This window comes from Leucoraja erinacea, chromosome 14, assembly GCF_028641065.1.
Source record: "Leucoraja erinacea ecotype New England chromosome 14, Leri_hhj_1, whole genome shotgun sequence".
Taxonomy (NCBI): Eukaryota; Metazoa; Chordata; class Chondrichthyes; order Rajiformes; family Rajidae; genus Leucoraja; species Leucoraja erinaceus.
The window spans coordinates 52,804,439-52,831,811 of record NC_073390.1 but is presented as its reverse complement, the minus strand read 5'-3'; the positions used below and the strand labels follow the sequence as shown (position 1 = coordinate 52,831,811).

Here is a 27,373-nt window from a genome sequence, read left to right as displayed (position 1 = left end):
AGGGCAGTGGAGGCCAAGTCACTGGATGGATTTAAGAGAGAGTCAGATAGAGCTCTAGGAGCTAGTGGAATCAAGGGATATGGGGAGAAGGCAGGCACGGGTTATTGATTGGGGACGATCAGCCATGATCACAATGAATGGCGGTGCTGGCTTGAAGGGCCGAATGGCCTCCTCCTGCAGCTATTTTCTATGTTTCTATGTTTCTATCAACTTACATCTTTTGCCTCCGCAGATATTGCTTCACCTACTACGTTCGTCCGGTGTAGAGTTTAGTTTAGTTTAGAGATACAGTGCGGAAACAGGCCCTTCAGCCGACCGAGTCTGCGCTAACCATCGATCCCTGTACACTAGCACTATCCTACACATTTGGGACAATTCACAATTATTGCCAAAGCCAATTAACCTACAAACCTGTACGTCTTTGGAATGTGGGAGCTCGTGGAGAAAACCCACATGGCCACAGGGAGAACGTATAAACTCGGTACAAACAGCGCACGTGGTGTGGATTGAAACGGGGTCCCTGGTGCTGTAAGGCAGCAACTCTACCACTGCACCACTGTGCCATTTTGTTCTGTTTTGGGTGAGTGTGGCTAGCCACCGATGGAGGCCCTGAGTTGCATCAGGCAGCACTTGGCCATGCCCATACATTAGGAGCTGGCATCCCAGGGGAAGGCAGCATCAAGACTACTTTGAAGACGCAAAAATATGCCCTGAATTATAATCAATAACCAAAGCATGAACCTTATTTACAGTTCACAATAGAACTAATACAGACTCCATCACCACTTTAAACAAAATATAATTCTTTATCTTCCAGTACAATCACAGGCATGTCATAGAATTAGTTTTCTGCAACATACTTTTACAGTGTTCTGCTCTTACATAGAAACATAGAAACATAGAAAATATGTGCAGGAGCAGGCCATTCGGCCCTTCGAGCCTGCACCGCCATTCAATATGATCATGGCTAATCATCCAACTCAGTATCCTGTACCTGCCTTCTCTCCATACCCCCTGATCTCTTTAGCCACAAGGGCCACATCTAACTCCCTCTTAAATATAGCCAATGAACTGGCCTCAACTACCTTCTGTGGCAGAGAGTTCCAGAGATTCACCACTCTCTGTGTGAAAAATGTTTTCCTCATCTCGGTCCTAAAAGATTTCCCCCTTATCCTTAAACTGTGACCCCTTGTTCTGGACTTCCCCAACGTCGGGAACAATCTTCCTGCATCTAGCCTGTCCAACCCCTTAAGAATTTTGTAAGTTTCTATAAGATCCCTCCTCAATCTTCTAAATTCTAGAGAGTACAAACCGAGACTATCCAGTCTTTCTTCATATGAAAGTCCTGACATCCCAGGAATCAGTCTTCATCAAATATGCTATATGCAGCCTCTAGTCTTTGCTTACATTTGTACTGCAAATGCCATGGAGAAGATATATATGAGCACACCCAATGTGTCAGAGAAGGTCGAAGGAAAAATACATTTGGGAGAACTGAGATTAAAAAATATATATAGAAACATAGAAACACAGAAAATAGGTGCAGGAGGAGGCCATTCGGCCATTCGAGCCAGCACCCCCATTCATTGTGATCATGGCTGATCGTCCCCAGTCAATAAACCATGCCTGCCTTCTCCCCATATCCCTTGACTCCACTAGCCCCTAGAGCTCTATCTAACTCTCTCTTAAATCCATCCAGTGAATTGGCCTCCACTGCCCTCTGTGGCAGGGAATTCCACAAATTCACAACTCTTTGGGTGAAAAAGTTTTTTCTCACCTCAGTCATAAATGGCCTCCCCTTTATTCTAAGACTGTGGCACCTGGTTCTGGACTCGCCCAATATTGGGAACATATTTCCTGCATCTAGCTTGTCCAGTGCTTTTATAATTTTATATGTTTCTATAAAATATCCCCTCATCCTTCTAAACTCCAGTGAATATAGCTGTGATGTTTTTTTTTAATTAGATTTGAAAATGGATTCAACAAAGTTTTTCCCATTAGCACCAAAATTATCTGTGTGGAGCATTTGTTACATAATAATAGTAATAGTAATAATAATTTAAAGTTGCCATTCATAATACTAATGGTTTGGTCTAATTGCTAATTAATACATGTTGTATCCAGTGTGTTAACGTGGCTGAAGAGAACATAGTTGATACATTGCGAACTAATGACTGCAATTGATATTGGCCGAACCTAAAACAGAATCAAATTTCACAAGGAATATCTGAGTAAGTAAGATTACAGCAAATATTGTCTAGATGCAAAGACAATAACACCACTTGCAAACAATGGCTAAAATCGCAACACTACTATCATCAGCAAAAATAATAGGCATTATTTATCAAATAATTATAAAGGAATTGCAGGGAGAATTACAAGTAGGGATGTGAACTAAAATCTTGCAGGGACAACCTTAAATGAGGGAACTGAATTTATATCAAAAAGTCAACCAGATACATTAGATAATGAATGGTTTGATTGAGCTTGTGTTGAAATAGGGAAATAATGTGGCACAGACAAAATAACATACCAAAATGATTAAATCAAGGAAGCAGTCTATAGTGCAAAGGCTACTTGTAACATCTGGAGAGGAGTGGAAGATTGGGGATGGAGTAATTGCTCTTCTGATTAGGAGAGAAATCTGATGAATTATTATGGAATAACTTCCAATGAAAACATGAATTTTCAATAAAGATTTGTAATTAAATCTCTCCTTCAAATTATAACATAATGTATTATTATTAATCAAATTAAATGGTCAATTATAATATGCTCTTCAATGAATTATTTAAAAATTAAAATACGCTGTGACAAATAAATAATCTTTGGCAATGTGGCTGAATATGTTTTATGTACTGGGATGTTTATTCTGGAGAGAGAACTTGGAATGTTTATTGTTGATTGGGGTTTTGTATGTAATGTTATTCTTGGGGTTGGAATGCTAAATAATGGGAATGAATGGGAAGTATATTTGGTAAATTGGGATTATGTGCTTGCGACACTTTAGCCTTTTATGAGTCGATTGTAATCGGAGGAGTTGCTCTTAGTTAGCCCCAGGCAAACGAGCAGTTATCTGAGCAAAAGTGCACATGCCAAAGTGAAAACCCTGGTGTATTAAATAATCCAAATGGAAAGAAAACAATACGTCCTGAAAAGTTGAGATTGAAGCAATAAAGTTGATGTTTAACGTGGATATATAATGATTAAGAATGGAAGGATTAAATGCAAATTTAATAAAGATTGTTCAGAATTAACAAACTGCTTTAAAATAATATTTAAATCCTGTTTTCACTTTTTTTTAAATTTTTTGCCCTCAGGCATTGTCGTAATCTCACTGGAGTTAAAATAAAGGAAAAGTAGGTCGTTCAGCACCTCAGTCCTGTTTAACTAATTAATAGAGTTTGTTATGTTCTTTACATGAGAGATTCTGTTCTGTATCCAGCTTCATCTGCCCACCTGTACTCCACCTTGCTTGTTTTGTATATTATATCCAGCAAAATCTACTTAAATCAGATTTTAAATAAGAAATCAAACGAGCATTCAAAAATGTAGTTGGAGAGAATTCTACATTTCCAGCACCATTTAGAAACATAGAAACATAGAAAATAGGTGCAGGAGGAGGCCATTTGGCCCTTCGAGCCTGCACCGCCATTCAATACGATCATGGCTGATCATCCAACTCAGTATCCTGTACCTGCCTTCTCTCCATACCCCCTGATCCCCTTAGCCACAAGGGCCACATCTAACTCCCTCTTAAATATAGCCAATGAAACGGCCTCAACTACCCTCTGTGGCAGAGAGTTCCAGAGATTCACCACTGTGTGTGAAAAAAGTTCTTCTCATCTCGGTTTTAAAGGATTTCCCCTTTATCCTTAAGAAAAAATTTTGAAAAATTATTTTCTAATATTTCCGATAAATGGCCATGCTCTATTCAGCATGGGTTTTAGTTTAGCGTGGTTTAGGCAAACTGTGTGGAAACAGGCCCTTTGGCCCACCGAGTCTGTGCCAACCAGTGTTCACCCCATACACTAACATTATCTTATACACCAAGGGCAATTTACAAATTTTACTGAAACCAATTATCCTACAAACCTGTAAGTCTTTGGAGTGTGTGGGGAAACTGGATCACCCAGAGAAAGTCCACGCATCCACAGGAGGATGTATAAACTCTGTACAGACAGCACGTAGTCAGGATTGATACTGAGTCTCTGGTGCGGTAAGGCAGCAACTCTACCGCTGCGCCACTGTGCTGCACGTTTTGCGTGCGAGAGATTGTCTCATGAATTTGAGTGAGTTTTTTGAAGAAGTAACCAAGAAGGTTGATAAGAGCACAGCGGGAGGTTTAGTCTCAATGGACTCCAGCAAAGCCTTTGATAGGATTCGGCTCATTAGAATGTTAGATTGCATGGGACCAACGGGGATTTCACTAACTAGATACAGAATTGGCTCCATGATAGAAAGCAGAGGGTGGTGGAGGAAGATTGTTGTTTTGGACTGGAGGCATGTGACTAGTAGTGTGCCTTAGTGATCAATGTTGGGCCCATTGTTGTTTGTCATCTGTATTAACAATGCGCTTGTGAATATACAAGGCATGATGTTATTTTGCAGATGACCCTAAGATAACTGATATCATAAACACAAAAATGGTTATCACAGTGAGATATTGATCAACCGGTCAAGTATGTTGGATAATTGAGTTTAATTCAGATAATTGTGAGGTGTTGGCGTTTGGGAAGTCATACCAGGCAAGACCTTCACAATGAACAGTAGGGCCCTGAGGAGTATTATAGAGCAGAGGGATCTAGGAGTACAAGTACATAACTCTCAGAAAGCGGAGTTGCAGGTGGATAGGGTGGTGAAGAAGGCTTTTGATATTCGGGCCTTTATCAATCATGGAATTGAGTCTGGAAAGTGGGACATTAAGTTACAGTTTTACAAGATTTTGGTGAAGCTGCACTTGGAGTATTCTGTGTTTAAGAAGGAACTGCAGATGCTGGAAGATCGAAGGTACACAAAATTGCTGGAGAAACTCAGCGGGTGCAGCAGCATCTATGGAGCGAAGGAAATAGGCGACGTTTCGGGCCGAAACCCTTCGGTTTCGGCCCGAAACGTCGCCTATTTCCTTCACTCCATAGATGCTGCTGCACCCGCTGAGTTTCTCCAGCAATTTTGTGTATCTTGGAGTATTCTGTCCCGTTTTGGTCACCCTGCTGTAGGGAAAATGCCATTATGCTGGAGCAAGTACATAGAAGATTAACAGGGATATTGCCAGTACTTGGGGGCTTGAGCTACAGGGAGAGGTTGGGTAGGCTCTGACTTTATTCCTTGCAGCGCAGGAAGCTGAGGGGCGATCTTATAGAGGGTTATAAAATCGTGAGGGGAATCGATAGGGTGAATACACAATAACTTTTTCCCAGGGTGGAGAAATCAAGATGAGAGGGGAATGATGTAATCAGAACCAGAGAGGTCACTTTGTCACACAGAGGGTGGCAGGTATATGGAATGAGCTGCTAAATGAAATACTTGAGGTTGGTACAATTTCAAGATTTCAAAGACAGTTCAAAGACCACATTTTGAAATGGTACATGGAAAGGAAAGGTTTAGAGGGATATTAGAGAGATTTAGAGAGTTAGATAGAGCTCTAGGGGCTAGTGGAGTCAAGGGATATGGGGAGAAGGCAGGCACGGGTTATTGATTGGGGACGATCAGCCATGATCACAATGAATGGCAGTGCTGGCTCAAAGCACCTCCTGCACCTATTTTCTATGTTTCTATGTTTCTATCTGGAGCAGACTCAAGCAATCGGGACAAGCAGGGATGGAGCTTTTGTTCAGCATGGCCAAGGTGGGTCAAAGAGCCTGTTTCCATGATGTATGACTTTTCAACTTTGATTTTAGGCCACTGCTCTACTGGCCCAAATCTACGAGGTAAAAAACATATATTTATCAATTCCATCCTGAATCCAAAAAATTCAATCAAATCACGTGAGACTTTCTATTTTCCAGGGAATTCTGTACAAGCGCAGTTAATGGAATTACTCTTCATACAATAATTACTTCTTATACATCCTTGGCCTCTGGAACTTGCTGCTGATTCAATGCTGTAAATGTTCCAAGAACAATATAACTTTTAATGAAAGGAAAACAAGAGCCAAAGGTTTAAGGGAAGTAAGAAGTTAGAGGGGTTTTCAGGAAGATTTTTTTTTTTTTAACCAGAGTGTGATTGGAATCAGGAATGCACTGAATGCTGGAAATAACTTGAGTCGTAGAGACAAGCAGCGTGGAAACAGGCCCTTCGGCCCAACTTCCCCATGCCAACCAACATGCCCTTTCTATACTAGTTCTACCTGCCTATGCCTGGCCCTTAGCATTCTAAACTAATCCTAGCCATGTACCTGTCCAAATGTCTCTTAAATGTCATGATAGTACCAGACTCAAACTACCTCCTCTGGCAGCTCGTTCCGTACATCCACCACCTTTTGTGTAAAATAGTTCCCCCAGGTTCCTATTACATTTTTCCACACCCCCCCCACCTTAAACCCATGTTCTCTGGTACTCAAACTACTTACATTTAAGAAGCATCTAGATGAGTGCTTGAACTGCCAAGGCATGGAAGGTCATAGACCAAGTGCTGGTAAGTCGGGTTCATACAGACAGATGCCTCATGTTTGGTGTGAACATAATGGGTGTGCATGTAAAGGGCCTCCAGGCAGGTGTAAAGCACCAGGAGAGCATGTGATTCAAGACCTTGGATGCCAGATGCCAATGCCACAAAATGGCCGACGGCAACAGCACACACTCCATCCACAATCCAACAGCCAGAGACAACTTCACCTGTGGAAGCTGTGGGAAGGACTGCCCATCAACGATAGGCCTAATCAGCCACAGCAGGAAAGGCAAACCCAGAGGAACCATTCTCCCCTCCACACAGGACAATGTCAAAACCACACCATTATCTCTCGCAGATGTGGACCATGCCAACAATAACAATGGGTGAAGTTTTTCTGTGCTTCATAACTATTCTACGGTCTAATGTCCGGGTGGACGGACATAGGATTTTCAGATGGGGTCAAGTCGGATTGACTTACGGAAAACTTCTCTTCTTATTATTCCAGCCCTGTAAATATATTGAAAACTCTGGTAGTTTGACTCAAAAAACTCTGGTAATTTATGAAAATCCCAAAGCTCTGGGGACTTTAAGGCAGATGTCAGGTCACTGCAGGTCAGGTGATAAGGTTTGACTTCTACCAGCACTTCGAGACTGGATGTTTTGGCTACAAATGCACCTCGTTGGATTCTTCAGTGTGCAGGGCCTCAAGGTTATGGCAAATGCTAAAGGTTCCTAGATAAGAATATGGGCAAACATTCCATTAGCCTTATTTCACTCAATTTGAACATTGAATATAGAAATATGGATAGGGATTCATTCGTATGAGATTTTGAGCTGTACTACCCTGTATAAACTATCTTCCCTCTGTAACATATAAATGTACTATTGATTAAACCAATGGGTCCTTCCATCCCGATCCACTCGGGAAAAATATATATTTTTCAATTCCATTCAGAATCCCCCCAAAAATCAATCAAATCACTAGTTAGCTTTCTTAAATTCCAGGGAATACAAGATTAGTTAATGTAATTACACCTCTTGATAATTACAGCTGCAGGCAATATATTCAGCTGCTTTTAAACAAAACATGATATATTGTGAGTACTACAGTAGATCAAAGGAGATTTAAATAATAAGAGTGGCAATGGTGCTGCAGCAAGATGTCAAAGCCAGATTAATTCTTAAATAAAGGCCTTGACATAATAAAACATCAATTTCAGCAGACCTCGCATTGCGTAAAGGGACCATCAGGTAACATTGTGTAGGAAGGAACTGCAGATGCAGGTTTAATCCAAAGACAGACACAACAAGCTGGAGTAGCTCAGTGGGACAGGCAGCATCTCTGGAGAAAAGGAATGGGTGAGGAGGGTCTCAACCTGAAACATCACCCATTCCATCTCTCCAGTGATGCTGCCTGTGACGCTGAGTTACTCCAGCTTTTTGTGTTTATCAGGTAATATTGTCCTGAAAAATAGTTTGTTGCTCTTACAGAATGCAAGCCTGTGGAATGAATTTCTACATGTTGACACAGTTTTCTCTCAAGATAGCATGGTGCTAAAAATAGACTATTATTTAAAAAAAAGGCATGGAATACATTAGTTTAAATCATCCTTAAAATATGATGTGGAAAGCAAAACAGGGACGTCTGCAGTGTTTAGTAACTACTTAATGACAAGAACCCCATTAATAACTGACATGGAGTCTTTACCAGACTAAAATGGTTCAAGAATTTTACAGAATTGTCAAACAGTATTTGACATTGAGAGGCATAAACTTAATTTAAAAATGATCAAATGTTTAGTCACATATGTAGGTTTTAAGAAATGCCTTAAATAGAAGAGAGTCAAGACCGTTTTCTTGTCATTTGTCCCAGATAGAACAATGAAACTCTTACTTGCAGCAGCGTAACAGATAATATAAATATAGTGTTTAAGAAAGAACTGCAGATGCTGGAAATTCGAAGGTACACAAAAATGCTGGAGAAACTCAGCGGGTGCAGCAGCATCTATGGAGCAAAGGAAATAGGCAACATTTCGGGCCGAAACCCTTCTTCAGACTGATCGGGGGTGGGGGGGCGGGGACGAGAAAGGAAAAAGGAGGAGGAGCCCGAAGGCTGGGGGATGGGAGGAGACAGCAGGGGGACTGAAGAAGGGGAGGAGACAGCAAGGACTAACAAAATTGGGAGAATTTGATGTTCATGCCCCCAGGATGCAGACTCCCCAAGCAGAATATGAGGTGCTGTTCCTCCAATTTCCGGTGCTGCTCACTGTGGCCATGGAGGAGACCCAGGACAGAGAGGTCGGAGATGGAGAGGGAGGGGGAGTCGAAGTGCTGAGCCACCGGGAGGTCAGCTTGGTTATTGCGGACCGAGCGGTGGTGTTCGGCGAAATGATTGCCCAACCTCCGCTTGGTCTCACCGATATAGATCAGCTGACATCTAGAGCAGCGGATGCAATAGATGAGGTTGGAAGAGATGCAGGTAAACCTCTGTCACACCTAGAACGATTGCTTGGGTCCTTGAACGGAGTCGAGGGGGGAGGTAAAGGGACAAGTGTTGCATCTCTTGCGGTTGCACGGGAAAGTGCCCGGGGAGGGGGTGGACCGAGAGGGAAGGGAAGAATTGACAAGGGAGTTATGGAGGGAGCGGTCTTTGCGGAAGGCAGATATGGGGGGAGATGGGAAGATGTGGCGAGTGGTGGGGTCACGTTGGAGGTGGTGAAACTGACGGAGGATTACTTTTTGTATGTGACGGCTAGTGGGATGAAAGGTGAGGACTAGGTAGACTCTGCCCTTGTTGCGATTGGGGGGATGAGGAGAGAGAGCAGTGTTGTGGGGTATGGAAGAGACTCTGGTGCGAGCCTCATCTATGGTGGAGGAGGGGAACCCCCGTTCCCTGAATAATGAGGACATTTCAGATGTCCTGGTGTGGAATGCCTCATCCGTGGAGCAGATGCGGCGTAGACGGAGGAATTGGGAGTAGGGGATGGAGTCCTTACAGGAAGCGGGGTGGGAAGAAGTGTAGTCCAGCTAGCCATGGGAGTCAGTGGGTTTATAGTGGATGTCGGTCAGAAGTCTATCACCTGCAATGGAGATAGTGAGGTCAAGGAATGGTAGGGAAGTGTCGGAAATGGTCCAGGTGTATTTGAGTTAAAAATATAAAACTATATAAATATAGTACTCTGCAAACAATATAATAAACGAGAAAAAAAAGTTCTGTGAGAGGCAGAAGCGGTTAGGAAGGGATTTTAATGTTTAGATTCCAGAGAGCTGTAGACACAGTGAATGTATTAGTATCAATTGGGGAAACACAAGAAATTGGTGGATTAATGGTCAAATTTTGCAAAATAAATTGTTAAATGAAATGTTTGGATCTTTGGATCTGTAACTAAACCCATTGAAAAAAGAACAGCGTAAAAACTATGAACACCGTCAGATGCCCAATCAATATGATCGTAGAAACCAACAATAGACTGTTCAAAAGGGCGCAGCAGATTAGTAATATTGAACGCTGTAGGATAGAGGAGGTTGAAGAAACATAGAAACATAGAAAATAGGTGCAGGAGTAGGCCATTCGGCCCTTCGAGCCTGCAACGCCATTCAATATGATCATGGCTGATCATCCAACTCAGTATCCCATCCCTGCCTTCTCTCCATACCCCCTGATCCCTTTAGCCACAAGGGCCACATCTAACTCCCTCTTAAATATAGCCAATGCACTGGCCTCAACTACCTTCTGCGGCAGAGAGTTCCAGAGATTCACCACTCTCTGTGTGAAAAACGTTTTCCTCATCTCGGTCCTAAAAGATTTCCCCCTTATCCTTAAGCTGTGACCCCTTGTTCTGAATGCTGGTTTACACCAAAATCAGACACAAAATGCTGGAGTAATTCAACAGGGCAGGCAGCATCTCTGGATAGAAGGACGTTTTTCGGGTCGAGACCCTACTTCAGACTGAGAGTCAGGGGAGACGGAGAAACAGAGATAAGGAAGGGTGAGGTGTGAAAAAGAGACATCAAAAGAGATACAGGAGAAGGAAAATATAGAATAGATCATTGTTAACTAGGAGAAGATGGCAACAATGCAAACTGACATAAAACATGTGCTGGATAGTTGGGACAGGATGAATTGCAGGCCATACCTATGATGGAAAATCAATAAGAATAAAGTTGACCATAGCAAGCCAAGAGATGAAAGGAGCATGGTTCCAGTCTGCAGCAGCATTGAGGCTGGAGCAGGAGAGGAGATACACAACATTGTGGGGGGGGAGGGGGCAGAAATAAGCACTGCTAGCAATGGACAGAATGTGTTTTATTTTAATTAATCTCTGTAATAAATGGAACCACCAACAACCATCAGGCTGTTGAACTCCACAAACATACATTGGTATAAGTATATCCTATTCTTATACCAAGGTAAAGCACTTTGGCCAACGAGAGTTGTTTTGTTAAATGTGCAATAGAAATAAAAATGTTAAAGAGGGAACTGCAGATGCTGGAGAATCGAAGGTTACACAGAAAAGCTGGAGAAACTCAGCGGGTGCAGCAGCATCTATGGAGCGAAGGAAATAGGCAACGTTTCGGGCCGAAACCCTTCTTCAGACTGATCAGGGGTGGGGGTGGGTGGGGACAAGAAAGGGAAAAGGAGGAGTAGCCGGAAGGCTGGAGGGTGGGAGGAGACAGCAGGGGAGCTGAGGAAGGGGAGGAGACAGCAAGGACTAACAGAATTGGGAGAAGTCGATGTTCATGCCCCCGGGGTGCAGACTCCCCAAACGGAATATGAGGTGCTGTTCCTCCAATTTCCGGTGCTGCTCGCTGTGGCCATGGAGGAGACCCAGGACAGAGAGGTCGGAGACGGAGTGGGAGGGGGAGTTGAAGTGCTGAGCCACCGGGAGGTCAGCTAGGTTATTGCGGACCGAGCGGAGGTGTTCGGCGAAACGATCGCCCAACCTCCGCTTGGTCTCACCGATATAGATCTGCTGACATCTAGAGCAGCGGACGCAATAGATGAGGTTGGAAGAGATGCAGGTAAACCTCTGTCGCACCTGGAACGATTGCTTGGGTCCCTGAAAGGAGTTGAGGGGGGAGGTAAAGGGACAAGTGTTGCATCTGCTGCGGCCGCAAGGGAAAGTGCCCGGGGAGGGGGTGGACCGAGAGGGAAGGGAAGAATTGACAAGGGAGTTATGGAGGGAGCGGTCTTTGCGGAAGGCAGATATGGGGGGAGATGGGAAGATGTGGCGAGTGGTGGGATCACGTTGGAGGTGGTGAAACTGACGGAGGATTACTTTTTGTATGTGATGGCTGGTGGGGTGAAAGGTGAGGACTAGGGGGACTCGGCCCTTGTTGCGAGTGCGGGGATGGGGAGAGAGAGCAGTGTTGCGGGGTATGGAAGAGACCCTGGTGCGAGCCTCATTTATGGTGGAGGAGGGGAACCCCCGTTCCCTGAATAGTGAGGACATTTCAGATGTCCTGGTGTGGAACGCCTCATCCGTGGAGCAGATACGGCGTAGACGGAGGAATTGGGAGTAGGGGATGGAGTCCTTACAGGAAGCAGGGTGGGAAGAAGTGTAGTCCAGATAGCCATGGGAGTCAGTGGGTTTATAGTGTATGTCGGTTAGAAGTCTATCACCTGCAATGGAGATAGTGAGGTCAAGGAATGGTAGGGAAGTGTCGGAGATGGTCCAGGTGTATTTCAGTGCCGGGTGGAAATTAGTGGTGAAGTGGATGAAGTCAGTCAGTTGTGTGTGGGTGCAGGAGGTGGCACCAAAGCAGTCGTCGATGTAGCGGAGGTAGAGGTTGGGGATGGGGCCCTGGTATGTATGGAACAAGGATTGTTCGACGTAACCTACAAATAGGCAGGCATAGCTGGGGCCCATGCGTGTGCCCATAGCTACGCCTATCAAGAAATAAAAATGACTTGACTTGACTTGACTTGAAACACCAACTAAACTACGAATTACAAACCGCCTTGCTTTCACTGGGAACTTCGGATTTTGTTTTGGAAATTGAGATGTGGGGAAGTAATATTGCGATTTTTTTTTTAATTGTATGGAACTTTCTTTTGTTTATTGTGTTAGCTTTGAGTTCTGTGTTTACGGAGCTGTTGTACTGCTGCGAGTAAGAATTTCATTGTTCCGTTTTAGATCCATTTGACAATTAAACACTCTTAACAGTGTCATGCCATCTATTTCAGCATGTTGAGGTGGCTGGTGGAGGAATAGAGTCAATACCCTGGGCGTCGATCTTATCGTGAGGTAGGTACTAAACATGAATTCAGCTCAAAAAAACAAAATGATCACTCCTCTGCAGCTTAACGTGTGACACGAATTCCAACAGCAAAGCTGGTCCGCACCGCACTTCTGCGGCAGCAGCTGAGAATTCGGACTTTTTGATCAGTTGAAGGGAGGAAGATAAGGGATCAAGAGAGCAAACACTGCATTGGAACAAGATTCTACAGAAAGGAAAAGTGAATCGGCTTTGGATCTGTGCTGGAATCGGAAAGGGCGAATAGACCTTGGATTGTATGGCAACAGATAACAGAGGGTGTGTTAAAAAAGAAGCAGGAACCTCCTGGGGGGAGAGACACTGTGAATGGCAAAAAGATCTAAAGTCAGATTCTCCCCACCTTAGACGGTTCCGACAGCCAACAATATCATCAGTGGACTGCTGTGTGAGTGCAGTTTTCAAAAAAGGCCTGGATCTAACGCGAGGATCAAAGTCACGGGATCACTAATCTAATTAAGCACCGTTCATCTGATATTCAATATCATTCTGAAGAAGGGTCCCGGCCCGAAACGTCATCTGTGCCATGTCCAGAAATTGCATGCGGCGGAAGGAACTGCGGATGCTGGTTTACACCGAAGATCTGAAGAAGGGTCTCGACACGAAATGTCGCCCATTTCTTCTCTCCAGAGATGCTCCCTGTCCCGCTGAGTTACTCCAGCATTTTGTGTCTACCTCCACAGACGCTGCCTGATCCGCTGTTATTCCAGAATGTTGGGTATAAACCAGCATCTACAGTTCCTTGCTATTAAGTACCAGCCGGGCATATTTTACTGTTTGTTTTGTTCTAAAAGCCTTCATTTCTCTCTTGGCGAAACTGCCACATTGTCCACTTTGGGGAAACTGTTCAACATATTTATGAGCAACCCGAGAAATGGCCGTTCTGCGACTAAGAAACACCAGGAATTCTGCCCTGTTGTCTGATCCGTCGTCGTCGTAAATAGGAAGCAGCTGCAAATATCATTTTTGAATATATTTAAATGCGTTGAAAACCAAATGGCCGACTCTGAATTTAAAGTGGAACTGTGTGTATAACAGGGAGGATGGCGGGCCTGGATCAGATTCGTGTTACCTGAGGGTTTATGTTCAGTATTTAGTTATTGTTAGCAGGCATGCTTGTTTCCATATCTCCTGCCTAGGGGTAGCTGATGTGTTTCATAGTTGTGTAATGAGCCAGTACCCAGATGACATATTGTTTGCATAAATGACATTCTGTTCGTGGTTTGTATTCAAAGTGCTGGATTTTGTCCTGCAGATGAACTTTTGTTCACTTTACTGACTCCATCCCATCTATTTCAGACAGTTGCTTTCTTTTGTTTCAATTGAGGAACGGTTTCTGCTAATTAAAAGCTGGTGTGAAATAGTTTTAACTCTTTGCAACCTCCTGCACATATTGCAGCGACCAGTGTCAGTTGTTATATTGTCAGTTGATCCAACACACATACCTGATTTTTTATTTATTTTTTACCTGTCTTTCGGGCTTTTATTTTTCCTTCTGCACCTCAGTATGTTTCAGGAAGGACGAGAAATTAAGTCATTGGCTTTTCAAAGCGGAGTTGCATTTGGTAGAATTTAAAGTCTTTATGGGAATATGATAAGGTGTGTGGGGTAGAGGTCTATTTGCACCTTCCAGACTGAAACATATGGCTGGAATTTGTAAGCAGTCTCTAGTGGAAATGTTATTATGGGATCGTGTATTGAACTTTTATGCGTTTAAAATAAGGCGGAAATGTTGAACGTGTGATCAAATAGAAAGCTGTTGCGAAGCATGTGGAAATCAAACGCCGTGGGCAGAAGTGTTGCCACTTCTGACCCGTATGGAATGTGGACTTATGAGGCAGATTTAAAATATATATATATATGCCAAGGGTTGAAATCAAAATCTCATTTGAGGTTTTATTTAGGTCCACTCTGATTCATCCGTTTTAAATCTGGGTGCTGAAAAATGTTGCTCAAAACATATTGAACAACATGTGAGAACCGGGTGCGTGTGAGTGGGATATTAGAGGAGGGCTGTTTGCTTTGGTCTCTTGATTCCCCGGCGTGTGTGACTTTGAGAGCCGGATTCTCCGCTCATCAAAAGGAGACTCGTCGCCCCAAATCCCCCAGATTACGTGCCTATCCAATTCCTCAATGAACGCCAGTCGCAATTCATACGCGTGCAATCATTAAACGTATAAGTTTACAACATTCACAGAATAAAACCGCGTCAAATTAGCTTATTATTAATAAACAATTAACAATAATAACTTGCTTAGTGGACACAACAAAACTGCAGATGCTGCAATCCTGAGCAAAAAGCACAAAGTGCTGGAGTGATTCAGAAGTTCCGACAGCATCTGTGGATGGGATGCTTCGGAAACACTAGAAACTGCAGGTGCTGCAATCTTGAGCAAAAAGCAGAGTGCTGGAGTAACTCAGCCGGTCATGCAGCATCTCTGGAGAACAAGGATAGGCAACTTGTCAGGTTGTTACAAAATTCTTAAGGGGTTGGACAGGCTAGATGCAGGAAGATTGTTCCCGATGTTGGGGAAGTCCAGGACAAGGGGTCACAGTTTAAGGATAAAGGGGAAATCCTTTAAAACCGAGATGAGAAGAACTTTTTTCACGCAGAGAGTGGTGAATCTCTGGAACTCTCTGCCACAGAGGGTAGTTGATGCCAGTTCATTGGCTATATTTAAGAGGGGAGTTAGATGTGGCCCTTGTGGCTAAGGGGATCAGGGGGTATGGAGAGAAGGCAGGTACGGGATACTGAGTTGGATGATCAGCCATGATCATATTGAATGGCGGTGCAGGCTCGAAGGGCCGAATGGCCTACTCCTGCACCTAATTTCTATGTTTCTATGTTTCTATGTTGCCAAGAGCCCTTCTTCGAACCATTTTTTAAAAATCTTTTATATGTTTTTACGTTTTAATGTTTTGTTGAACCACACAAATAACTGATTTGGTTTTCCACCTCTTCATTTATTTGTCGGTTTCACACACACACAGTTACTTGAGACAAACACGAGGCGCCCATTTCTGTACCACAGTATTATTCATTTTGTTTTAAACCACATGGTGCAAGAGAAACTCAACGGGTCAGGCAGCATCTATGGAGTTAATATACTGGGGACTTTTCCAGTCGGGACCCTTCGTTATTCCATTCCCATTTGTTTCCACCCCATCGTCTCCCTGCATGCGGCGTATGCAATGGGCTTTGCATAAACTGACAGAATCTTTGTTCCTCCTTCCCTCAATTTAATCACAAGGACATATCGTGCACGATGTTCCAATGTGCCGATTTGTAGAGCGATTTAAAATAAAATGTCAACGTCGCTAACGAAGTAAATTACTTCAACAAGTTCTGTACAGAATTCTGCAAATGAACCAACCTTCGTTTAAAGGAGAAATTGGAACATGTAACCTACATGGTTGAAAACAATCTTGCTAAAGATTAACATTTGTTTAAAATAATAATATCGTGGAAGTTTAAGAAACGACTTATTTAAGTGTAGAGTTGATGCAAACTAAAATATACAATTATTTAAATTATATTTTAAAACACCAACCGTCACACTGTGACTGTGTGTGACCATTCCTCTGGTCAGTGTTGTTGACGTGGCCCTGGGTTATTTTGCGTAGAGCAGTAATTTATAATCCAGGGGGGAAATGCTAAAGTTCCGCCATGGGAACTGGAGAAATTAATTTCAGTAAATTAATTAATTATAGACAAACGAGTTATGATACACACATGCGTGTTTGGAAAGAGCTTCTGGTCTTCAGTGCTGTGAGATATGTTGCTAAAGGAAGGGCAGCTGACCCTTGACTACTGAACGGTAATTAGATAACTTGTCCAACTGAAGGGCAATTAGATACAATAGGTGGATTTACTTGCAATTCTCGCATTTGGTAGAAGAATCAAACATTGCATATTAATCTGAGATAATAATAAGGAAGCACTTTCTAACGATATATTTACAACGATGCCGACTGTGAGTCTTAACTGTTTCTCCATTCATGTGGCTGCAATTTGCGAAGAGATGTCTTGCGTGTTGACAAGTACTTAATGTAGATATCTCCCTCGATAATTAAACCCTCTGCAATTTTTCCTTTTTTTTAAAGTCACCGCCAATTTTAACAAGAACAGGTGAGAGGGAACACTGGTCCACAGCGAGGCAATGGGAAGGGTGTCGACCCGAAACGTCACCTGGTCCTTTTCTTCAGAGATGTTGCCTGACCTGCCGAGTTACTCCAGCATGTTGTGTCTATAGCCGCACTCAAAGTTTTGTTAAAACTACAATGACCTACAGCGCGATTTATTTAAAGGTAAAATGTTGCATAAGAATCCGCCTGTCCCTTACTGAGGTTATGTGTGTTTTTTAGGCCAAATGCAGGTTATTAACATGTAAACATTGGGAGTTAAATTAATCCACTGCATTTGGCACTGTGGGATCATGGATTTTGAAGTAACACAAAACATCTACTTGTAAATTCTCTCGTGATTTGATTTGTATGTTGAATGAAACGAAGCAATATTGAGACCGAATTTCCAACGGCATATCATATTTGGACAAAGATCAGAATCTGTTCTTTACAGCATTCACCTTTCACACAGAAGTTGAGTTGTGGATGAGGTGATGGCTTGAAGTGATCATCTTGTTCTAATACTGATGTCCGTGATGCAGCGGTACCGTAAAGATTGCTGATTTCAGTTCATGCTAATCTACATCTCCGAATAAAGATTTGAAAAATTCTCTTTTAAGGGGCCTTCTCTTCTATTTCTACTTCCCACTTGTTCTTTTTTTTATATATATATATATATATATATACACACTTCACGTTTTTCAATTCTCTACCATCTATTTTTCCACTTTTCCCCCTTTCTATTGTTTTCTTTTTCTTGTCTTGCTTACTTCCTTCTCAAAACATAAAACTAGAGGTTGTACATAGAATGGATTACGGTATGACATAGTTGGCACCTAAAATTAGATTCCACTGTACTGTTTTGTACTGTATTAACTTCTAATAAAATAAACAACAACAACAAAAAATAAAAAATAAAAATATTTGGACAAAGATCAGAATCTGTTCTTTACAGCATTCACCTTTCACACAGAATTTGAGTTGTGGATGAGGTGATGGCTTGAAGTCCCGATGGTGGGGAAGTCCAGGACAAGGGGGTCACAGCTTAAGGATAAGGGGGAAATCCTTTAAAACCGAGATGAGAAGAACTTTATTCACACAGAGAGTGGTGAATCTCTGGAACTCTCTGCCACAGAAGGTAGTTGAGGCCAGTTCATTGGCTATATTTAAGAGGGAGTTAGATGTGGCCCTTGTGGCTAAGGGGATTAGGGGGTATGGAGAGAAGGCAGGTACGGGATACTGAGTTGGATGATCAGCCATGATCATATCGAATGGCGGTGCAGGCTCGAAGGGCCGAATGGCCTACTCCTGCACCTAATTTCTATGTTTCTATGTTTCTATGTCTATCATCTTGTTCTAATACTGATGTCCGTGACCAAAGTAATGTTGTAACGTGTTAAATATTTCTCGTTTGTAGGAATCACCTTCGGCGAAAATGAATGTACAAAGGAATGTGAAATGTGTCAATATGCTGAACCATTTGTTAAGATGTAGTCATCCCCAAAGTACTTCACAAAATACATTCCAGGAACTGAAAAATAATACTCACGAATCATTGTGGAAATAATCAGCCCATGGGTTGGCAATGTGTTGGATCTCATTATGTAGGATTGGAGTTTGGGATAACATTTGTGTTCTCCATTCTCTGCATCCTGATATTTACCATGTTTCTTACATTATGTAACTTCCATGCTTGTAAAATAAATGGTCGAATTGAAAATATTATTGGCACCTTCTTAAAACCCTAGATTTTGATGTAAAGGCACCATTTCCCAAACGAGGGTAGAGTTACCCTCTATATAATCCCCCAACTGATTCCTAGAAGAAATGTGAGATTACAGAGCAATTTTTGGTCACGGGTACTATGCATTGTAACGGAAAAGACTACATTAAATCATACGAGCATGGCGTCAGACGGTGTTTTGGATCGAGACCTTTCTTCAGACAGTCTGAGGAAGGATTCCCCCCGAATGGTCTTGTGTTCATTCCCTCCACAGATGCTGCCTGACCCCGGTGAGTTCCGCCAGCGTTTTGTGTTTACAGGAATTCGCAAATCTCGTCAATCTATCTACCATGCAAGTCTATAAGTTTGACGAAGGGTCTCGACCCGAAACGTCACCCATTCCTTCTCTCCAGAGATGCTGCCTGTCCCGCTGAGTTACTCCAGCTTGTTGTGTCTATATTCGGTTTAAACCAGCATATGCAGTTCCTTCCTACACGTTTTGTCCACCACGTAAACTCAATATAAATGTAGAAAGGACAAACAAGGAGCTGCAGATGTTGGTCTACAAAACGAAAGACACAAGGTGCTGGAGTAACTCAGCGGGTCAGGCAGCATCTCTAGAAAACATGGATAGATGGACTTCCGGGTCGAGACCCTTCAATGTGTGATCAGAACATCAGTGTGTGACCTTTATCCAAGTAGAACAACTAATTGAAATTGTATGTCAGATAAATCATTTCGGTCCAATAGCATCTCGGCAAGATTCAGCAAACAGATTCAGATTCAGATTCAATTTTAATTGTCATTGTCAGTGTACAGTGACAATTAAAATTGAATCTGAATCTGAAACATCGATATCATTAAGACTTTTCAAGACCCCTGATATAACGTACTGTTTCAATACATGGAAAATGTTAGATATTTCTGATGTCTTTAAGGCTTGCTTTGTGAATACATTGTGAATACAGCGTTATGATCAGCAAATGTTATGTTATGTTATGTTATGATCAGCAAATATTCAGATAGGCAGAAGGAATTGCAGATGCTGGTTTACAAAAGAAAACACTAAGTGCTGAAGGGTCAGGTAGCATCTCTGGAAGACATGGATAGGTGACGTTTCGGGTGGGGACCCTTCATTAGGTGATTAATTTCAACGACTGTCCAGTTACGGCCATCCAGCACAACATAAAAACATGTGTTGGAAGGAACTGCAGATGTAAACCAAAGATAGACACGAAAAGCTGGAGTAACTCAGCGAGGCAGGCAGCATCTCTGGAGAGAAGGCAATAGATGTCATTTCAAGAAGGGCCTCGATCCAAAACGTCACCTATTCCTTTCCTCCAGCGATGCTAGCTGCCCCGCTGAGTTACTCCAGCTTTTTCTGTCCAACTTCAAAAAGAAACAATTTGACTTGCAATGCATAGTATTTTTTTAATCAATACTGGGCTTGCGGGAGCCAAAAGTGCCTACAATATAACGATTCACACAGGGAAGAATTATTAATGAATAGAACGTTTCAAATGTAGCTCGTTACTTAAAATATTTGCACATTTCGATTAATAAATACACCAATTTGCAACGCCTAACTTATGGATGATGTTGGTAATATCATATCATCATCGACGGTCACTCGAAACGAGTATGAATGTCCTCTCATGGAGGACGCCTGTGCGTGACTTTGTTTAACGTGGGGAGACTGGTGCACAGACAGATACCACACCATCGGTCCTTGACAGATCTGGGTCAGAATAAAGTAGCATTGAATCTAAACATTCGGGTAACATAGGGTGTAGAGTACTAGAGTACTAGCCTCATCTACGATAAAGAGTTGTCACAATTATTGCCTTCATTTGGAGGGTCATGTTTCTGAAGTAGACGGATGCCTCCAAGAAGGGCCTCGACTTAAAACGTCCCCATTTCCTTTTCTCCAGAGATGCTGCCTGTCCCGCTGAGCTACTCCCGCGTGTTGTGCCTATCTACAGCTTTGTATATCCGTGCACTTTCCTCGGTTTATTATTTGATCTTAATCTGCTTATGATTTTGATCGGGAGAAACAAAAAATAAAGCGTTTTTCACGCCACGGAATCAACGTGGAATATCTCCGTTAGATTATTCCCTATAATAAATGGGCTACTGTGTTCAGTTGAACTTTTTTTAATTTTTCTATATAAGGTGTGTAAAAAGAGGGAACCTTTTAAAGCAGATCTTCATTTCTTATTTCTCTCCCGCCATACAATGATGGCACGGATATAGTTATTTATGTGTTAGTACATTTTACAAGAATGCATATATGAATGTTGAATCGAAAACATCCTGGTCAGGAAGTGAACGGGGACTTACATTGCGGGGAGGTGTTAACATGTTTACGAGATAAACCGGGGCAATAATGTAAATCTTTCTTGATAATCCTTTCACAGTGTTATTTGGTTCGCGCCATCGCTCAATAGATACACTGGGTTCGATTTCATTGGCACTGATTCGGATTAAAACTCATCCCTCTCTGCCACGTCCGCCATTTAGCTAAAGCGCAATTGAACCCAATTATAATTACTTGTTAATTTTCTTACCTGATAATTGCAAATGTTTTTGGCTAATACGGTCGCGGTGCTTACTGCTCACTAATTATAACACTTGAAAATCAACAGTTTACGATGCAGTACAAAGATAATTTGTTGCACTTGGATGAACATGCGTCATATTTTTTTTTTAAACATTAGCGGAGTGTACGTTAATTTGCATTGGTCGCGTTTTCCATCCTTTATAATTCCTGCAGCGTACATTAAAAGAGTAAAGACACCGAAAAATCATGTTAAAGTACAGGAATATGGACACAGATGCTGCAGCAACTCAGCGGGACTGGCAGCATCTCCGGAGAGAAGGAATGGGTGACGTTTCGGGTCGAGACCCTGTCGAGCTGAGGTGCTCCAGCATTTTGTGTCTATCTTCGGTATAAACAAGCATCTGCTGTTTCTTCATAAACAGACCACAATGGGGTGTTGTTTTTTCTTTGTGTTATAAGCGTTGAATGTATACGAATGGCGACATCAGTTGCCCTGATAATAATGGTACATCTCGACGCAGTTCACCTATGGTTGTGTATTTCATCCCTTTACAGGAAGGGAATCAGCATTAATCTCAAGATATAACCGACAGCAGACCAGCAACATGCTATGCACAAGGGGAAATTGAATGGGAACTCAGGGCACAGAATGGAATGCAACTAGAATATTTCAGTGGTGCTCGTTTTTGGTACAGTACCTCTACTCCAACTCCAACAATATCTGTATATTTATTATTTAGCTTTAGTATTTGCTATTTATTCTGGATTTTAAATAGTTACTGTTAGGATCTGTTTAGGTCAACATCAAACACTCCACAAACCATTATAGACAGGAGGCCCAACACAAATATTTAGCGGAACAATTTAATTTCCCGCAGTTAGTTCAACTGAGCTAGTTAGTGATCGACAGTGCATGATGTAATTTAAGAAATATATAATTTGCATCCACGAAAGAAATTGATAACATTTCATTATCCTCCACAAAAAAAACACTAACATCTCAGTTATTGAAAACATCGTGTATTCCCCCCTCTCCCTCGACCTCGCCTTCTCTCTCCACCTCCCTCTCTCTTCCCTACAACCCGGCTCTGCCCTCTTTTTTGTTCTGCACCCCTCGCCCTCTTATTGTCCCTGTCAACCTGAAGTAAGAAATATGAGCGTACACTGTTCTTTCCTGAAAACCCAGTAGAATAACTAATCAAACATTTCATTCAGATGCAAAACAACAGCTAGTTCAAACATCAACGAGAACTGATTTAAACGCTGAGCTTATACTTATCTGACCCAGTTATAGGCCAGAGCAAACTAACATAACATGTGACTTGCATAGATAACTTTCTACAGTAAACCCTGTCTTTTCAATGTTAGCTCCAATTGATGGACTACGCGCACATCATGAAACTATAATTCGTCGTTTAACTAAAAAAAAAATATGACAGTATATACTTACTGATAGCATCCCAAAGCAATATCTAACACTCCCCCTCTCTGGCTGGGATATTAGTGAAAGTAATACATGCGTTCAAAAGTAAAAGCATTCCATTTGTTTAAAAAATAATCTCCACACCCATCCAGTTAGTTTCCTCATTCAGATCTATTTATCATCATGATCACATTCAGAAGAGAGAGATTTAATCTGCATCACGGAGCCAACTTTCATGTGCAAAAGAAATGCAGGTGTGCCCTTGATCGCATTTAAAGGTGGACATGCTAAGATAATAATTGTTTAAGAAGGATCTGCAGATGCTGGAAAATCGAAGGTACACAAAAAAATGCTGGAGAAACTCAGCGGGTGCAGCAGCATCTATGGAGCGAAGGAAATAGGCAACGTTTCGTCCCGAAACGTTGCCTATTTCCTTCGCTCCATAGATGCTGCTGCACCCGCTGAGTTTCTCCAGCATTTTTGTGTACCTAAAATAGTAACGCAGATTGAGGTTCCAAAGCAGAAGTAATGTTAAATTGCGGTGACTCATCGCGTTGTGTTGCTGAGACAGACCAGCGACATAATCGCAATGCGAATGACCTGATGTATTAATTGGCTCCTCCAGTATTAAACAGTGTCACTATTCCCAGTGGATTACTCATTCGCATTCTAGAGAGCTAGGCTATTTATCTTCTGTTCTTCTACATCATTCTGATTGACTTGCTTTCCCCGGGAAAAGAACATGCACTCAAAAATAATATCTATGTTTGCGTCTTTTATTTCGGGTATTGGCTTTTAGCCATAGTTACATTTGAGATAATTTAGAAAAAAAAATGAATAGGTGGCTTAGGGCATTTGAAAAGACTAGGCTTGTATTCACTGTTAGAGTTTAGAAGGATGAGGGGGAAATCTTATAGAAACATATAAAATGATTTAAAAAAAAAGGACTGGACCATCTAGATGCAGGAAAATTGTTCCCAATGTTGGGCGAGTCCAGAGCCAAGAGCCACAGTCTTAGAATAAAGGGGAGGTCATTTAACACTGAGGTGAGAAAAAACTTTTTCACCCGGAGAGTTGTGAATTTATGGAATTCCCTGCCACAGAGGGTAGTGGAGGCCAAGTTACTGGATGGATTTAAGAGAGAGTTAGATAGAGCTCTAGGGGCTAGTGGAGTCAATTGATATAGAGAGAAGGCAGGCACGGGTTATTGATAGGGGACGATCAGCCATGATCACAATGAATGGCGGTGCTGGCTCGAAGGGCCGAATGGCCTCCTCCTGCACCTATTTTCTATGTTTCTTTTTTTTTTCATTTACATTTTTATTGATTTTTAAGAGATATTTTCAAAACAGTGCAACACCATCACCATAAATAAAACAAAGTAAGAAAAACAGCAATCAAAATAAAAAAATAAGTAGATCGGAAAAAAAAAGTAAATAAATAAATAAAAAAATTGGACTAAGACCGTGTGGTTCACTTGCCAAATTAAAAAAAGAAAAAACATTACATTGATTAGTTATCTGGAGATAATTCAACATTCATACAAACATACCATCTAGTTCTATATAACGCAATCTTCCCATATCTAGCTCGGCATTTATCTAATTGGTGTCATGGCTCAAATAAACAGTCCATTTTTCCCAGATCTTCTCAAATGAATTCCCCTTGACTCTCAAGGAATATGTCAATTTCTCCATATTAAAGATGTCTCTAATTTCTAACCACTGTTCCTGTTTTGGACTTTTTTCATTAAGCCACTGCCTGGTAATGGCCTTCTTACTTGCTGCAAGCAAAACTTTAATCAAATATGTATCTTCTATTTTTACACTATCTTTAATACGCCCCAGATACATCACAGGGCAGGTATTTGGGATTTTATAACCCAAGATATTATTTACAGCTGCATTAACATTTTCCCAGTATGGCCTTATCTTTACACAGTTCCAGAAAATATGTGAGTGATCTGCCTCCGTACTCCCACACAGCCTCCAACAGTGTTGTTGGACAGCAAGTTGTCTGCTTTTTATTTTGGGTGTTATAAAAAAGCGAGATAGATTCTTCCAGCAAAATTCTCTCCATACTAGTGAGCTTGTGGATGAACATTGTGTTTCACACATTTGTTACCATTCTTCTTCTGTTATTTGAATCTTTAATTCTGCTTCCCATTTTGTTTTTATGTAGAGCGTTGATTCTCCCCCGCTTTCCACCAGAGCTGGGAGAAAGCAGAGATGACCCGAGACCCCTTCTGTTTATATGCATCCACAATCACCTTGATCACATTATTTGAAGTTGCATCTAGTTCTGGCCTTATCTCTTTTATAAAGTAGTCTCTTAATTGCAAGTATCTAAACAAATCTTTGTTTTCGAGACCATACTTTGACTTTAAATCTTGGAAGCGCGTAAACTCGCCATTTTCTGAAACTGTATACATTGCCGTTATGCCTTTTTGTGCCCATTCTTTGAATTTTGAATCAAACACCCCTGGCTTAAACTTTGAGTCATATGTGAACCACTTCAATGCGTTAACCCCTCTTTTTAATTTGTATTTTTCCACTATAACATTCCATATTTCTAATGTAAATGCTACTATTGGATCCATAGCATGTCTCAAAGCCCCTCTCAGATATTTGTCTCCCACCAAAATCTGGGTCTGGTAACCCTGTATCTCCCTTTCCATTTCTTTCCATCGAGATTCATAATCAGGTCCACACCAACAAGCCAGAGGTCTAAGTTGAGCTGCATAAAAGTATTTCCTCAGATTTGGTAAAGCCATTCCACCCTTGCTTTTCAGCAGTTGAAGTGTTGTTAGTTTTATTCTTGGTTTTTTGCTATTCCAAATTAATCTAGAGGTCATTTTATCCCAGGCTATGAATTTATGCCTGGGAACATTAATTGGGAGAGTTTGGAATAAATATAGTAATTTAGGTAGGATATTCATTTTTACCGTGTGTATTCTGGCAACTGAAGGGTCGACCACCTCTCAACATCCTTTTTGATGTTTTCTTCAATTTTGTTATAATTAGTTTCAAACAAGTTGGAAAGTGTTTTGGTTATAGTTACACCAAGATACTGCATTGTTTTAGAGTTCCATTTCAGATTATATGCATCTCTGATTTGTTGGGATGGAGAATAATTGCATTTGTGTTTTTGTTATATTCAATTTATACCCTGAGTAGCATCCATATGTTTCAAATAGGTTCATTAGATTTGGGAGATATATCTGGTCGTTCAAGAAAAATAATGATATCATCAGCGAAAAGACCAATTATATGTTTCCCCCCCCCCCCCCCCCCCCCCTTTGACCCCTTGCTGGTCTTCTCTCTGCCTTATTGCTTGTGCTAAGGTATTTTCTATGTTTCTATGTTTCTACTCAACCCATGTATCAAGGACTCACCATCATACATAATGATACACAGTTCATGTTGTAAATGTTCCTTTATTCCCATTATAATATGGACATAAAATGCTGGAGTAACTCAGCGGGACAGGCAGCATCTCCGGATAGAAGGGATGAGTGACGTTTCAGGTCGAGACCCTTCTTCAGGTTGAGACTTCTGTCCCGCTGAGTTACTCCAGCATTTTGCGTCTATCTTCGGTCTTAATGAGCATCTGCAGTTCCTTCCTACACACTGTAAACCACTTAATATTCAAGTCGAATATTAAAGGAAATAGTAATGCATTGAACGTGAAAACTGTTGCCTTCATATCAGGAAATAAAATAAGTTATCGTTTATACAAAATTACCACGATATTGTGGTATTTCAATTAGCGTTTCACCATTTGGTTGGATAAGCAATCTGATAGAATTCTACAAACTTGACCCCTTCCTTAGACATTGATCTTAATAAACAATTGCACGTCCTCGTCTGAAAATAGACACAAAAAGCTGGAGTAACTCAGCGGGACAGGCAGCATCTCTGGAGAGAAGGAATGGGCGACATTTCTGATCGAGACCCTTCTGCATCTGAAATTTTGACGGTACGTTGGAAGTCATTCCAAGGCTCGGGGAGATGGTGGTCTTCGTGATTTTTTTGGGGGGGGGGGTATGAATATAACAGTAAATATAACAGTAAAGAGACTAATTCCATGTTTTCATTTCCTTGGGCTACCATTCAACATTGTCTAAAATGAATTATTGGTTGAAGCCTAACCCCCCCTGTCGCCAAACAAAGGCTCATTCTTGTTCAGTCAAAATACAGAAGTGTTTTAAGCTATTTACTGAAAACAATATCCTGCCATTATTCCTTGTTGCCATTTTTTAAATTCCAATTATATGTAATAAATTTAGTCGTTTGAAAGCACAGTATTCTTCTGAAACCTGAACCAGTATCCACATCCATGGAGGAACAACGAACTGCAGATGCTGGTTTACAATAGGTCGAAAGAGAGGGGTCCCGACCCTAAACGCCACTGAAAAAGAGTCTCGACGTGAAACGCCACCCATTCCTCTCTCCATAGATGCTGCCTGTTCCACTGAGGTACTCCAGATCTTTGTGCCTATCTTCGGTATAAGCCAGCATCTACAATTCCTTCCTACATCTATCCATGTTCTCCAGAGATGCTGTCTGATCAGCTGAATTACTTCAGCACGTATTGCCCCTTTCCCCACATTAATGGAAGCTGTATTTAAGGACGTTGCCCTGCCTACAGGTTA

General features: G+C 41.7%; 1 long non-coding RNA gene across 1 annotated transcript in view; it reads right to left on the bottom strand.

The window, feature by feature from the left end:
- Positions 1-23,095, bottom strand: part of LOC129703734 (uncharacterized) — a 51,543-nt gene extending 28,448 nt beyond the window's left edge. Inside the window, exon 1 of the long non-coding RNA XR_008724610.1 lies at positions 22,747-23,095. This is a non-coding gene — a long non-coding RNA (uncharacterized LOC129703734). The remainder of the gene's footprint in view (positions 1-22,746) is intronic.
- Between the last annotated feature and the right edge of the window lie 4,278 nt (positions 23,096-27,373).